Raw genomic sequence first — 16,209 nt, 5'->3', positions numbered from 1 at the left:
CTTCTCTGATCAGGAGTGATCAATATACTGATTAAGAGTTACAACAGAGTTTCATTAGGATTCATTGTATTGCTTCGTTCTTTAGCAAAAAAAAATAGTGTTTTCTTTTCCCCTAAGTCCATGTCCTACTTAATCCCATGTACTTGGCAACAAGAACAATTTCAAGCATCTGTTCTATGTCATGGAATGGGCTCAAATCCAATCAAGTAATGGTCATTTACCACATCAACACTTGTGCCACTATTAAGGCAATGTATCATGTAGGCAAGTCCATATTGTATATTGAAGGGTTGAGAGCTGAGTAGGTGCTTAAATGTCTCCTTGGGAGCATTCATGATATCTTTGGTATCAGAAACACTATTTAGTAGCAGTGAAGAAACCACCCGGAATTCTCCATGTTCTGTGAGAAATATAGATGTTGGCGCTTGGAAATAGGAGCTCACCATTTGTTTGTGTAAAACAGCCAATAAATAGCCTGAGAAATGGAGTTAGCTTTTTGGGAGATCCTTTGGTAAAGAAATATATTAAATATAGTGCCTACCTGGCACTGGAGGTTCCATTTGGTAGCAAAAGACATCTAGGTGGGGATTTCACTTCCCATTATATGGTGATTTCACTGACATGCCTTTCATTTACATACTGTATATTCAGATGTATACTGGAGTAGGTTCCTATAACACCTTTCAAATAGTCCATAGATTTAGGTATACCTCTTGATTATTTATCCCTATCTCCTCTTCTCTCCCATATTCATTTTTTATTCTATTTCAGTACCAGCCCCTGTGTCTCCAAAATTACTTATGCTATTAGTCCTTTCTCAGGAAAAAGTTTCCCTGCCTCATAGTCTTACTCCACACCTTACATCAGTGGATTTAAAAATTCTTACATGCTTTTGTAATGATGATATTCTAAATTTGAATAAATTTAAATGATTACATACTATATTTGTCTTTGGGGTACTGGGTAACCCACTGGGGGGATGATATTTTTCTAGTTTCATTTATTTAAATGTGAGTTTTATGCTATCATATTTTTATTTTTTTTTCGTAAGTTATTTTTATTTCATTTAATTTTATTTTACAATACAATTCAGTTCTACATTTCAGCCACGGATTCCCTTGTTCCCTCCCGCCACCCTCCACTTCCCCCTATGTCAGTCCCTATTCCCATCTCCTCCAGGGCAAAGACTTCCCTGAGGATTGAGTTCAACCTGGTAGACTCAGTCCAGGAAGGTCCAGTCCCCTCCTCCCTGGCCGAGCCAAGTGTCCCTGCATAAGCTCCAGGTTTCAAACAGCCACTCATGCAATGAGCACAGGACCCAGTCCCACTGTCTGGATGCCTCCCAAACAGATCAAGCCAATCAACTGTCTCATCCATTAAGAGGGCCTGATCCAGTTGGGGGCCCCACAGCCATTGTTTCATAGATCAATTGTTTCCATTCGTTTGGCTATTTGTCCCTGTGCTTTATCCATCCTTGGTCTCAACAGTTCATGCTTATATAAACCCTCCTCCTCCTCCTTAAGCCGGGCGGTGGTGGCACACGCCTTTAATCCCAGCACCCGGGAGGTAGAGCCAGGCAGATCTTTGTGAGTTCGAGGCCAGCCTGTTCTCCAAAGCGAGTTCCAGGAAAGGCGCAAAGCTACACAGAGAAACCCTGTCTCGAAAAACCAATAACTAACTAACTAACTAACTAACTAACTAAATAAATAAATAAATAAATAAATAAATAAATAAACCCTCTTTCTCCCTAATTGGAATCCCGGAGCTCCCCCCAGGGCCTAGCAGTGGATATCTTCATCCAGATCCCTCAGTCATTGGATGGGGTTTCTAGCACGACAATGAGGGTGTTTGGCCATGCCATCACCAGAGTAGGTCAGTCCTGGCTGTCTCTCCACCATTGCCAGCAGTCTATTGTAGGGGTATCTTTGTTAATTTCTGTGGGCCTTTCTAGCACTTTGTTTCTTCCTATTCTCATGTGGTCTTCATTTACCATGGTCTCTTATTCTTTGTTCTCCCTCTCTGTTCTTGATCCTGCTGGGATCTCCCAATCCCCCAAGCTCTCTTTCCCTCGACCCTCGCCCTTCATTACCCCCACTCATGTTCAGGCTGTTCATGTAGATCTCAGCCATTTCTCTGTCATTGGATGATCCCCATGTCTTCGTTGGGGTCCTGATTTCCAGGTAGCTTCTCTGGTGATGTAAGTAGCAGTCCAGTCATCCTTGTTCCACATCTACTATCCTCCTATGAGTGAGTACAAACCATGTTTGACTTTCTGAGTCTGGGTTACCTCACTCAGGATGATTTTTTCTAGATCCATCCATTTGCCTGCAAACTTCATGATGTCACTGTTTTTCTCTACTGAGTAGTATTCCATTGTGTATGTACCATATTTTATTTATTTAAATGTGAGTTTTATGCTATCATATTTTAAAATCAGAGTTATATTCTATTGTGTAAGTGTTATACTACATGTAAATTACCCATTAATGTACATCTAGGCTGTTTTCTATTTCTGATTAAAATGAATGAAGTTGGTGTCTCTGTAATAGGATATAGAGTTTTCTGCAGCATTTTCCCAGGAGCAGTTCAACTAAATTTTGAAGTAGATCTATTCCCAATTTCCCAAGGATGCCCCACAATGATTTTAAGAGTGGCTCTAATGTTTGCATTTCTAAAAGCAATGAACAAGGATTCCTCTTAATCCACAACCTCACCAGCATGTGCTGTCAATTTCCTTTTTGTTCTTGTCCATTCTGATTAGGGGGAGATGAAATCTCAGAGTGATTTTCATATGCATATACCTGATGACTACGCCTGGGATCTTTTCTTTAATATAAAACCAGCATTTGAATGGTCAGTAAAGAGTCATTAGATGAAGCTATTTATATTTGAAACACAAAGATAAGTAGATGGAGGCCAAGGAAATTGGTGGAAGAAAAGACAATGGAAGGATTAGTAATCAGAGGGAAACCATAACAAGCAGAGCAGCCAAAACTATTTCAGACATACATCACAAAGGGATGCTAAACAATGTACTTGCTGTCAATACATATATGTAATACAATTTGGTACTTTCATCACCAAAAATGAAGTCAAACTACTTAAGAATACACCTTCATTAAGAAATTTAAAGAATCTGTATAGTTGATAAGTGGTGGACATTAATCCATGAAGTTTATGATCATATTTCAGATACAGAAAGTAAAAAATATGGAGGTATGGAAGTGAAAGAGCATACAGCAAAAGAAAATGGGCAGTAGTGCCTTTTAGTCCTCACAGATGCCCTAAAATAAAATTGGAATATAACAAGTCATCACATACACAGATTTCATTCTTGTTCTTAAAACCACATGCCAATGCCAGGCGGTGGTGGCACATGCCTTTAATCCTAGCACTCAGGAGACATAGGCAGGTGGATCTCTGTGAGTTTGAGGCCAGCCTGGTCTACAAAGCGAGTTCCAAGAAAGGTGCAAAGCTACACAGAGAAACCCTGTCTCGAAAAACCAAAAGAAAAAAAAAATAGTTGCCAAGTTATGCTTGAAGGAGTAATTATCTTTGTGCTCACAGTGCCATCAAGCATTCAACAAAATAGAAAGGTTGATGGAAACCTGCAAGAAGTTTAAAATTGTGCAGAGAGATCCTACAATATGAGATAGCTTTTCAAAGAGATTTAAACAGTCATCTAAAAGCCAGAAACTATTGCCTGATTTCTACAGGGCAAATCTGCTGTATTTCCCCTTCCGAAACACAGGAGGACTGGTGAAGGACCCTATTAGCTGTAAAAATCAGTACAATGTTTAAAGATCAATGATAACCTCTCAAGGCTCACAGAATTAAAAAAATGAATCAAGAGAAATGTTTTTGTTGGCACAAATACAGTACAAAGGAATGAGTAACTAACACCCCTGATTATTTTCTATGTGATATTTATTCTTGATCCTGTATGGGTGCATTTTCTTCCACATATTTTTACACCAGTTACACTACAATATATGTTGCAAACAGAATTTCATTAGCTGAAGCTTTGTTGATTAAAACATTCCTTCAGTGTGAAAGTGCCTATGTTTATTTGCCTCAGACTCCAAGAAGAGGGCAGTACTGGGGATAGCCCCTGATGCAGATGCCACCCTCAGTGATGGCCACTAGCACTTCCAAATGGCCCAGAAGAAATGTGCTGGGTTTCAGGAGGGATAGAAACCTGGATCTGGGATGCATGCAGGAAGAACAGTGTATATATAATAAATAAATAAATCTTTAGAAAAAAAGAAAAGAAAACTGGATCTGTAGTGTGGGGATATTCTCTAAATGGTAGAAGAATAGTTGCCTCAATGGGTACATCCTGATATTTTCTGAATGTGGGAAGGGCTGCGAAGTCAGCCTGAGGAGAGCTCCTCTCCCTACGTTTCTTTTGTTCTGCACATTGGACAAGTCTCTTCCTCCATAAGCAACCACTGAGGATTACTCCCAGGGTGGTTGCTTTGCAAATGTTTTAACATGTATTCCACCATTAAAACAGTCTGATTATCTTTTCTACGGCGGTTGAGCTTTTTGCTCTGTACCTTTGTATTAACTTCTTCTAGGGTGTGCCTTTCCTACAACACAGATAATTCTGTTTCTAAACTATCCTTTTGCCTGTCATATTTCTGTTATAAAGTGTAGCCTAAAACCATTAACTTTGAATTCTTGATCTTCAATATTAGTGTTTTTTACTTCTGTTATATTACATTTAAATTTTTCATACATTTTTCATTTTGCTGTTTAATTAGACTATTTTATTATTCATTTTCTGTCCTTACATTTCTATAATGATTCTCTATTCTAACTGTGACAACTTTAATTTGCTAACTAAAACACACAATGTTCACCTCAAAGAGAGAAAAGATAATTTTTTATGGAAACTCATATGTGTACCATGGCCTGGAAAAACCACAATTTCAAATGTGGAAGCTCTTACATTGACTTCATATCCTAACCAAACAAAAAAAGTCAATATCAGTACACTTTTCAAATATCTTGGTTGCAATATCAGAGGAGGTATTTAGGGTAATAAAGATTATCCATGATAAATTGTAAATTGGGTTAAAAGGCATTCCAACATCTGCACATCCCTAGAATTATAACCAGTCATCTTTGTAAGCCAAAACTTTTTAAAATTTTATTTACTTATGTATTTTTTTAAGTATGAGTCACAGAGAGTTTCAGATCTCATTATAAATGGTTATGAGCCACCAAGTGGTTGCTAGGAATTGAACTCAGGACCTTTGGAAGAAGAGCCAGTGCTCTTAACTCTCTCAATTCCAATCTCTCCAGCCCCAGCAGCAACATTTTAGTATGAATTCTTGGGCACGTAGTTGTCAGGAGTTGTAGAGAATTCAAGATCAAACATTCATTGGATTCCTAATAGACCACAGTAAAATACTACTTTTTAATAAAAAAATAATTACATAATGGTTAACTAAGGGTTACAAGGATAGTTATATATGTTTCAAATTTCACAAAATCATAGAACTAGCTTGAAACTTTAAATTTATTATTTATTCACAGGATTGTTTTTCAAATTAGTCAAATTAATTTTTCCACCTTCTACTTTCAAAGTTTTGTTTTCCTTATGAAAACCATATTCCCAAACAATATCTCTGCTCTCAGAAGCAGTCACATTTCACAGATTCATAAGTGTCCAGAGCAGCACGGTTTATAAAATCCAAATGTGGATCATTTATAAGGTATTTTTAAAGTATTTATGTATTAAGACATTTTTTAAAAGTATCTTTACATCTCCAACATTTTCCTTCATCAGCTTGACAGTACAAATTCTTATTCTAATAGCAAAGTGTTTTACTAAAGCTTGCCCAGTGATTGGGCAAAACGAAACTTATTATAAGCCACAGTCATCCTAGGGTCCCCCCTGCTAGGTAGCCTCCTATCAAAATCAGTAAACGTTCTTTAAAACTTCTGTTACATTTTACATGTCATTTTTTTCTTTTTTTTTTTCTTTTCTTTTCTTTTGTTACTCCACCGGTGATTTTTATTATTCATTTTACATGCCAATCACAGATCCCCCTCTTCCCTCCTCTGGTGCCCGGACTCCAGGATCCCACCCCCACCCCCTCCACCCCCCGCCAACCCGCCCCAATATTACCACCCATTCTCTTCTCCAAAAGGGTAAAACCTCTCATGGGGAGTCAGCACAGCCTGCTACATTCTGTTGAGGCAGGTCCAAGCCCCTCCCCCTGTAATTTAATTGTTTCTGGATGAACTACTTCCTGAAACGGTTCTTTACGGTAGCTGGTATGTTTAACAATTATTTTTAAATTTCTGATGACTAGATTTAGAACTTCAGCAAATCGCAGAAGATTCTTCCTAGGCAATATCGACGGGGAAACACCGACATTAAAGCGGACCACAACCTGTTCCGTTCAGTTCTCTCTACCATCCTTAAATGCCTTTCACGGTTTCAAGCTCCCTAGCAAACACCGGCGACAGGAAATACGTCACTCACCCTAGCTGTGGAGCAGCCTCTAGTGTAAGGGAACATAACAAAACTACAAGGACCAAAGTTCTTTTCGATTGGCAACTTCCTCTAACGTCAAACACCAGCTTGCATTAAATTTCTCTGTTTGCAGGAGAGTAACTTTGATCGCATTTCTCCTTTCTGTTTTCAAGGAATTCATTGTCTTAATCATGCATTCGCGGTTGTAGGGATTTTACGACCTCCTTGTTCTGTTCTTTAGCTATAGATTGACAAATACGTCCTAAAGAAAGTTTTGGTTTTATAAGTAATGAAATGAAGCATTCAGTATTAATTCTGTGGTTAGAAAGGTCATCCTATGTGTCAGTCGGCCTTCTAGATTTAATATAAAATCGTTGCATGGAATTTTCAGCAATTTTGTGAACTTCTTTCCTTCCCTCCCTCCCTCCTTCCTTCGTATCTTTCTTCCTTCTTTGTATTCTTTATTTTACATTAATTTAGATGTGATTCCTTAAATACAATGTGGATGTCTAACACACAAATTGATTTTAATTCTACTGTTCTGTAATAATTCTACCAATATATCTCTAAATAAAAAAGTGAGAGACAAAATTTTACAGGAAATATTTTCTTCAGTTTCACATTATTCATATTCACATTTAAGCCATTGAGTGTGTGTGTGTGTGTGTGTGTGTTGTGTGTTTGTGTGTGTGTATGTGTAGTCTCAGTTACTTTCAGCAATTGTTTTATTTTTTAAAAAATTAATACTTTTTAAACTCTTTAAAAATGTTCATTGTGGTAGGAAAAGAAACTTGAACATAGTCTTCTAATTATGGAGACAGAGGTTATATCAGAGTACATCTGAAGTTTTTGAAATTCATTTATAGCCAAAAAGCAGATCAAGGACCAGTGGATGGAAAAGTATTAAGGACTGAGTAAGACTCTGGCTCAGGAAGGATCAGAGTGATAAGACATCATCTTGAAATGGGGAGGGATGAGAAACTTACTAGGCTGTAGATTCTTGAGAATGAAAAATGTCTCTTGTTAAGATAGAATTTTCTGTGAAATTGTACAGATATTCTAAAATAAGTTACTACAGTCCTGAATGAAATTTAACTAAGGAAAGGAAGAATGCAATTTTTAGGAGGATGAAGTGGTTTGTTGTTGTTTTTGCAGGTTTTGTTGTTTCCCCTTATGCTTTCAGGTATGGTCTCCAGAGCTGCATGCATGCTTACAAGTGCTCTACTGGTGTTTGACAATGTCATTCCAATCATTCAAGTAATTTTTATCAAAATATTCCCCTATCACCTATACCATCCTGTTCCAATAATCAGGAGTCATATTTTACATAACTTCAGTTGACAAGTTAGATTAATATTTGTTTGAAACAACAGTTCAATTGTTTCATATTAGTCTTTACACAAGTAGCACAACTTTCTGATGCTCTCCTGCTGAGATGAATTTTGAAATAGAGTAATATGAATATCTTCCTTTACTCAAGATTGTTTAGTGTTTTGTAGATTCACATGTTCCCATATAAATTTCTGTGTTAATTTGTCAATCATTCCTAATATTATTGCCAAATATCATCAGGTATTTCCATTCCTCATGTCATAACATAGAAGCTTTATGCAGTGACTGCATCTACCGTCCTCTATGACATGAGATGGCCTTTCACACTGAGGATAGATAGTAGGTCATGAATCTTCTGTGACATGTGATTTAGTGTCATGGGAATATATTCCTCATCACATTAACAGTAACAATGACACAATGAAATAAGCTTGGTCTTGAGACTTGGAGTGAGCAAAACAACTGATTCTTACTCCAGTCTTCACTTCTCAAACCAGAATCTGTAACTGCTTGTTTAGAAAGTGTAATTTCATACCATTCTTACCCTTCCAGGCTAACACTTCACTTGTTGAGAAAATACCAGCTTATGTGAAACCTTTTGATTCTGCATAAAATAAAGCTATGATGATTGAAAATGGACTAGGTAATTCTGGTAGAACTTCAGGCCTCTCCCACATTTCAGAATTCCATGGCCCATTAAACTCCAGGTTTCAATCACTCCTGTGCTCAAAATTCCACCTACCATCCAACAAAATGAAGAAGTTTAGGGAAAGGCCATTTAAGTTATGAAAAGGTGCCTAAGGAAAAATTACTGTGTTCAGTAGAGAAGAAGTTTTCAATTTTTATTTCAGTTTGAAATGTAATAGGTAATTGCCAGAATAGAAGGATCCTACTCAGTCTTCCTTATAAAGTACCATGTAATACTTGACAATGTCATCTTTTCCTACATATACTGTGAATGCTAAAACTCAACTGAATACTATTAGAGTGTGTTTATTTTATTTTTCACATAAGGAGGAACAAAAGAATATTAACAAAGGCACATATATAGTTCATAATTGTCAGTGAAATGTATTCAGATGACCTTGCACTATCATATTTATTCTTGATCAAGTATATGCTATTTTTCTAAAAATATCATTTATCTCTTCAGTTGCTCTATGCTTCACAAGACTAAGAGAAATCTCTTAAGTTAAAGCTTTCATGGGTTTTCAAGTGTGATGGATGTCACAGAGTGGTCTGAATATTCAGTGAAGTCTCCTGGCTCCTGTTACCCTGTGGATAGCTACAGAGGGGGAAAGCACCATTTTCAAAGTTTCTGCCATCCTGCCAGAAAACTGAAGGTTTGGGGGCCTGGTGGTCAGGTGGTAAAGCTGGACAGAAGGTTCATTCTTTGGTTTTCTACTGTGAGGCATGATGAGGAGAGTAGAGGTGACCCTCTCCATCTGATTTCCTTCGGCTCATCTTGAGTCTATTTAAACAAGCTTCTGGAAATTTTCCACAGGTCTCAAACATACTTCCAAGTCTTTCAACATGCAACCCACAGTGAAAATGTTCACAACTTTTTCTTCTTGGCAGTTTAAATCTTTTTTTTTAATTTATTCTCAATTTCATATTGCTTACATTTTTCCCTGAAAAAAATATGTAGTATTTGGTGAATAAAGCACTACTACTTTCTGTAGAATTATAACATGAGGTAATTTCCTATCCTACATTTTCATTATTGAAGATTTTCGTGTATCTATATTGTCTTAATCTGAAAACCCTAAACATTATAACATTATGAGTAATATCAGTGTTCTTTTTTTTAGATACTGTATTGTGATTTTTTAATTCTTCTTTTATTTAGCAATTGTATTTTTTAATTTGTAATTTTTAAAAAAAACTAATTCTATATAAGATTTGTTTGTTCAACGTCAAACATTTTCATGGTCTCAAATATTCATTATAAAACAACATTTAGATAGTATTCTAGTTTTAAAGTACTTTTTTCCTTTTTCTGAAGCAATTACTGAAGGATCAGAGGTTCATATCCTGACTTAATGTAGCCTATCCCTTTGTAATTTTTCTGGATCTTGACCACTGATTGGTTCTTTCATTTTCCAATTCTGTTACAATAAATGCTTTGGATTTGTTTCTTATCTTTTAAATGTACAAACTAAACATTATCATCTGTATTTCAAGATGTGTTTAGTTACAAGGGTCACTTAGTAAGTTGTTATGTTAATGTGAGAAATAGGTCTTTATGAGATAGATCAGGAAAACAATGTGAGATAACTACTGCGTGGAGCAGTCAGAGAAAGGCTGAATGATTCCGATTATAGTGTTATTTACCCATGAAGTCATTAAAACACAAATTAATATTTAATCTTGTAGAATCTTTTAAATAGAAAATATCGGGGACTATGGGGGTCCAGCCCCTCGATAGTCCCTTCCCAGGGTCCGGGAAGAATCTACAACCAGCTGATAATTAATCTTTGATGAAAAGAAATGAATCTATGTACACGAAACTCCTTAGTCCATATACTTTATTATTCTGTGACAGTTATAAGCTTATATTCTGCTCTCATATTTAGGTCATCTTTAGCCTGATTTCTCTCTACACTTGTCTGAGATCCCCTCTAAGTTCCATCTTAATTCCTTCATCTAGTTCTGCCCCTTCTAGGTTCTCATCCATCTTGTTCCTTCCCATATCATCTCCTCTCCTGTCTCCTTCTCTCTCATCTGGCTCTTCCTCATCTTCCATCTCGTTCCTCTAGTACTTTCCTGTAGCCCTTCAATCTACTTCTTCCCCATCTCAGTTTGTTCCTCTCAAGTTCTTATCTATCTAGTTCTTCCATTCTCTTCTTCTCTCTCTCTGTCCTCTGCTTTACAGTTATATATCTCCCCAAAATCACAATCCTCCCCTCCACCCAAGACACTCAGCCTGAACTTCCTCAGGCAGTGATTGTCCACTATCAGGATCAAATGGAGGGTTGATAAGAATTACAAAGAGGGGCACTAGTTGTTAATTACCATTTGTGACCCAAAGGGGAAGTGACTAATGAATTAACTAAAGGCTAAATATGGGTAATATCTAAGAAGAGGGATCTTACGTACACAACTATAATCTTAAATGTGTTTGGTAAAGGATGTTAAAAATCTATAAGTTGCTAGGTCAATGGGAGAAAATAAAACTGTCTTCTTTTTTCCTGTGGCTCCTATCTGTCCAAGCTGTCTGCCGTTTTTCTGCAGGGTGGGGGAAAGTATGCTCAGTCTCTAGGCAACCTGTGTACAGCTAGATGCCTCTGGTGATAGTTAAAGGGAGATCTGGAACTAGAGGTAAGGTTTGGGAAAGGAGGAAGTTAAGCTTAATTAGCACATCCACCATGCCTTCTCAAACAGGTATCCTGGATGCTTAAGTCTGTTTTTAGAGAGTACAGAGGTATCTCTGATAAGGTACTTTCCTCCATCCGGTGATGGACCTGCCGGATGCTACCAATAATGATAATTACAGGGAGGGTTGAACTGGGAGTTCTGGCTGAGCATAGCTGTTAGCACAGAAGGTTATCTAAATATTCCTAGAAGTGGTTAGGTAAGTAGTTAGAGGTCTATAAAGTTAGTAAGGCTGTAAGAAAGGAGCTTCTGAGCTGAATTGTGTAAAGCAATTACTTAACGTCCACCTGACCTAGGTGGTGTCTCCTTGTGGAATTTACCTTAAGTCAGGAGACTTGCATGTGGACTGTTATTACTGCTAGTCCTTGAAAGTAGCCAAGAGAGATATCTGGTTCCAGAGAAAGCCTTTCCTGAGGCTGTTCTCCAAATACCTGGAATGTGATGGCCAGAGAGTGATCAGTCCACACTGTTAGCCCTTCTTAGGGAAAAGTCAATTGGGAAATCTATGAAGGCACACATGATTTTCATAACAGAATACAGCAGATATATAACAAGCCAAGTAACACCAAAAACTCCTTGGGATTTGGCTTCCTCTGGAGGAATTCCCTGATACCTCCAGGTAGTGACTTTGCCATAACCAGATGAATTCTTATGATATATTCCTGCGGCCCGCAGCAAGAAAACAGATGGTAGAATATGTAACCACAAAGTAATGAATGATGTAATATTTTTAAGAGCTTTTTTATTTTACCTCAAATTCTGATTTAGGAAGGAAATGTTTCAGTATTGGAGAAGGCAAGATAAAAGAGCAGAAGTTAAATGAATCATTAAGACCTGCTACCCTGATTATCTGATCTATCATTTCTATATAAATTATTAAATGTTTATCCATGTAAACTATCCAATCTTTATAGGAGAAAAATGAGCTAATGGTGACAGAAATGAAAGATAGGAGGAAAGACAGTAATAGAAACTCTCTCTGTGTCTATGATTCTTAACATGGGAAAACCAGTGCATTATTACCCACATTAGATTTCTGCCTCCCTCTTCTCATAAGAACGCTTGTATTATTGTGTACCATTGTGCATTGTTCTATGAGTGCTATATTTTTATACTTTATTAAAATTCTGTGTTTATTATATATTTGTCAGAATTTTCATATCTGACCACAGTTATTACTATGTGCTGAATAGCATTCTGTACATATGTGAAAAGGAAAAGGAAAAGGGTAGAGCTCCACTTTTAAAAATAAAGCAGGAATTTTGGGCACCACATTATTGGTAATGGATATAAACAGATTTACCAAACAAATATAGGGAAGAATACACTCATAAGACAAAATAAATTAATCTGAATAAGATTTTAGATAAGAAAATTAGTGCGGTAAAAATTCTTTGTCTTCTTTCATTTCTTCAACAGTGGGTAATTGGTTGTCCTTTCTATATTTAAAGATGCCCACAGCAAATAAGTCTAAATGGAGAGGAAAGATAGAAGTTTCTCCCTGTTGCTGGAGTCAGTTTACTCAAGGAACAATTTACTTTCATTCCACTTACCTGATTTTAAATTTCTTATTAGTGAAACAGAAAATGATGTTTGTATTTCGTTTAAATCATCTGGTGTCTTTGTTAGGGTTTCTATTGCTGTAAGAAGACACCATGACGATGGTACCTCTTATAAGAAAAACATTTAATTGAGGTGGCTCACTGAAAATCATCTGCACAAATTCCAAACTCTACTTCTCCATGTCTGATGTAAAAAACCCTCTTCAGATATGCAGCTCCATTAAGCTTTGTTGACTGCAATACACTTGTTCTCTTGGGCTTCTTCTATTTCCAGTTATCAGTGCTCCTCAGCAGGTATCATATAACTCTGGCATTTCTAACAATCCCATTATCTCCTAGAACACAGAATTTAACTCCATTTCATTTCCTGGTGCTCTTTTTCACCTCAAAATTTATATTTTGTAGATTACCTTGCTCAGCCTGCTCCTGTTCTTTATAAATCTTTATTAGAGTTATCACTAATAACCACATTATGATGTCTATAGTAAAGTATTTTGTTACTTCCTCTGTCAACAGAGTTAATACAAAGCATTTTCCTTTAGCCTCAGGCAGATTCTTTGAACAAGGGCAAAAATAGACACTTTCTTCACCAAAATGTTACAAGACCAGTCTCTAAGACCATACTAACATTCTTCTCCCAAACCTTTTGGTCCTCCGAGTTCATTCATGCACATTCAGTACCACTGTCTTCCACCCTCCTGTTAGGATGGCCCTTTATGCAGCACTGAAAGCATTAAACTGCTTTCTTAACCCAAATTCAAAGTTTATACTACCCTAAACAAAAGGATGGTCAGGCCTGTAACAAAATTCTAAATGGTGTTATGAAATAAGAAACACAGAGCCAAATACAGAGTTAAAGCCAAGAGATCAAAACAAGAGCCATTACTACCTTATCTGACCACTGTGTGCCATTGCTTCTCACAGAAAGAGAGACCGTATTTCTGTGTGATGGTCTTTTTATTACCTTTCTGTTCTTCTGCCTTCTCATTGGCTCTAACCCAGCCACATGACTTCCTATTCACTGTCTGTCTCTACAGACCCTCCAGTTTTCTATGGGATTAAAAGGTCAGGTCACCTTGATTTGCTATGTCCTTGACCTCACAGAGGCTCAGCCTGACATGTGAGTAGGTTAAGGGCATGTGCTCCCACTTGGGGACTTCTGCTTAATTGCTATGATCTGTGATCACCAGGCAAGTTTATTAACATACAAAAAAATCACAATATCACCATACAGGCCTATTTCAACAATACCCCAGTCCCTTGTAGCAATGCTTATCATAATTAGATTTTCTATTGCTATGAAGAGACACTATGACCACAGCAAATCTTCCAAGGAAAACACTTAAGTCTGTGAAGCTGGATGTCTCAGCTTGTCTTCAGTATATGTATGAATCTCACAATAGTAGGCTCTAATGCCAGTAAAGGAGTAAACTTGCCAGTAAGGGCAAGCAGGCAAAGAACAAGAGCTTCATTATTCCATGTCATTTAGATATGCTGCCACCAGCAATTATCACCTGTTCTTAAAATGGATACCCCATCTCAAAAGGTTTAGATTTAAGTTGGGTTTTCTCACTTCAAATGACTCAAACAAGAAAATAAGCCTTCACAAGTGTGTCCCACCATTAAGTTTTAGTTAATTCCAGACATAGTCAAGTGTACACCCCAAATAGGTGATGCTTAGTCAATATTATTCAATAACAAGTAGTTGCACTACTAAACTTCTTATAAAAAGACAGTTTTACTTTAATTTCAAAAGCAGGGAACCATAAAACAAAAAGGAAATCTGTATGCAAACATTTCTGACATCTATAGAAGCAAGAAAAATCCTCAACAAATAATTTCAAAGCAAATAAAAGTGTTTAAACAAATTATGTTGCTAATGGAAATGTAGCACTGGAATTCAAGCAATGATTGCTCTTTCAGGGGACCTGGGTTCAGGATCCAGCACTCACATGGAAAGAAATAACCCTTAACCTGAGTTCCCAAACCCCAATGGATCAAAGACCTCAATGTCTTACCAGAAATGCCAAAGCTGTTAGTAGAAAATATACTTAATACTCTAAAAGACATACCTGTTGAGATGAACTTTTTGAAAAGGACTCCATTAGTTTAGGAGCAAAGACCAGCAATGAACAAATGGCACCACATAAAATGTTCAGTACAGGAAAGGAACAAATATCTATTGAAGAGGAAGCACAAAGAGGAGAGAAAACCTTTGCAAATATCTATTGAAGAGGAAGCACAAAGAGGAGAGAAAACCTTTGTCAACAAGACATTGAATCTGATAGAGAATTACATAGAGGGAAATGCTGGGTTCCAAGATATGATTTCTGACTACCCTCTTAACCATTATCCTGTATACTGTGATTTTCAGAGCCTGATTGGCCTGGAATTGGCCAGATTTGGAACAGAGTCAATTCTGCCCCTGCCCTTTGATTGCTGGGATTAAGACATATCTTTGTGGACAGTAACATGATCCAGTGTATAAAGTGCTTCTTGTAGAAGCTTGACCACCTCAGATTGGTTCCAGGACTCATGTAGCTTTTGAAAGAAAAACTAATTCCACAAGGTTTCCTCTGTCATCCATATTCACATTGTGACATGTGCATACACACACTTGTACTCCACTACATCATGCATACACAATAATCATAAATAACTTTTTCTTAAAGGGCTAATATGTATTTTTTATCAAATTATTGAGAAGTACATACTTTGATGGATAGCCTCAGGTCAACATCACAAAACCTAAAGTCATCATGAGGAAGAAATCTCTATTTAAGGAAATATCACCATGATTGGGCTATTGGCAATAGCCTAACTATGACAAGTTTGTACCAGGATAGTGTGCTAATGGTGTGACAGTCCAGACCATGTTGTTTTGGGGAGTGTTTAGAAGGATATTCTAACTTGGCTATAAAGATATTGGTTTTAAGAGCTCAGTGAACTGTTCTATTGGAGCTTGGGATATAAGAATAGTGAGAGCCGGGCGGTGGTGGCACACGCCTTTAATCCCAGCACTTGGGAGGCAGAGCCAGGCGGATCTCTGTGAGTTTGAGGCCAGCCTGGGCTACCAAGTGAGTTCCAGGAAAGGCACAAAGCTACACAGAGAAACCCTGTCTCGAAAAAAAAGAAAAAAGAAAAAAAAAAAGAATATTGAGAGCAGTGAAGACAATGATATCCTGGCTTATGAAGTGTCAGATGGAAGCAATGATGATACCCATTCATTTGCTCTAAGAATGAGTAGTTCTGGTTAGATGGGGATGAAGAATCAGCTGTGATTAATGAGATATCAGAAGTACTAAAGTGAACCCTTTGCTTTACTGGATAATGGATGTTGGCCACCTGGGGCTAAACAAGCAGTTTTGATCAAAGAGTGACCTGCAGCATCATAAAAGTGAAGTCTTCTGGAAAGTGTTTCCTCCTGGTCAGCAGACAAAAGTTGTATTC

Source organism: Peromyscus maniculatus, chromosome 1, assembly GCF_049852395.1.
Source record: "Peromyscus maniculatus bairdii isolate BWxNUB_F1_BW_parent chromosome 1, HU_Pman_BW_mat_3.1, whole genome shotgun sequence".
In the NCBI taxonomy this organism is placed as follows: domain Eukaryota; kingdom Metazoa; phylum Chordata; class Mammalia; order Rodentia; family Cricetidae; genus Peromyscus; species Peromyscus maniculatus.
The sequence above is the reverse complement of the archived record's forward strand: the minus strand, read 5'-3'. Positions refer to the sequence as shown.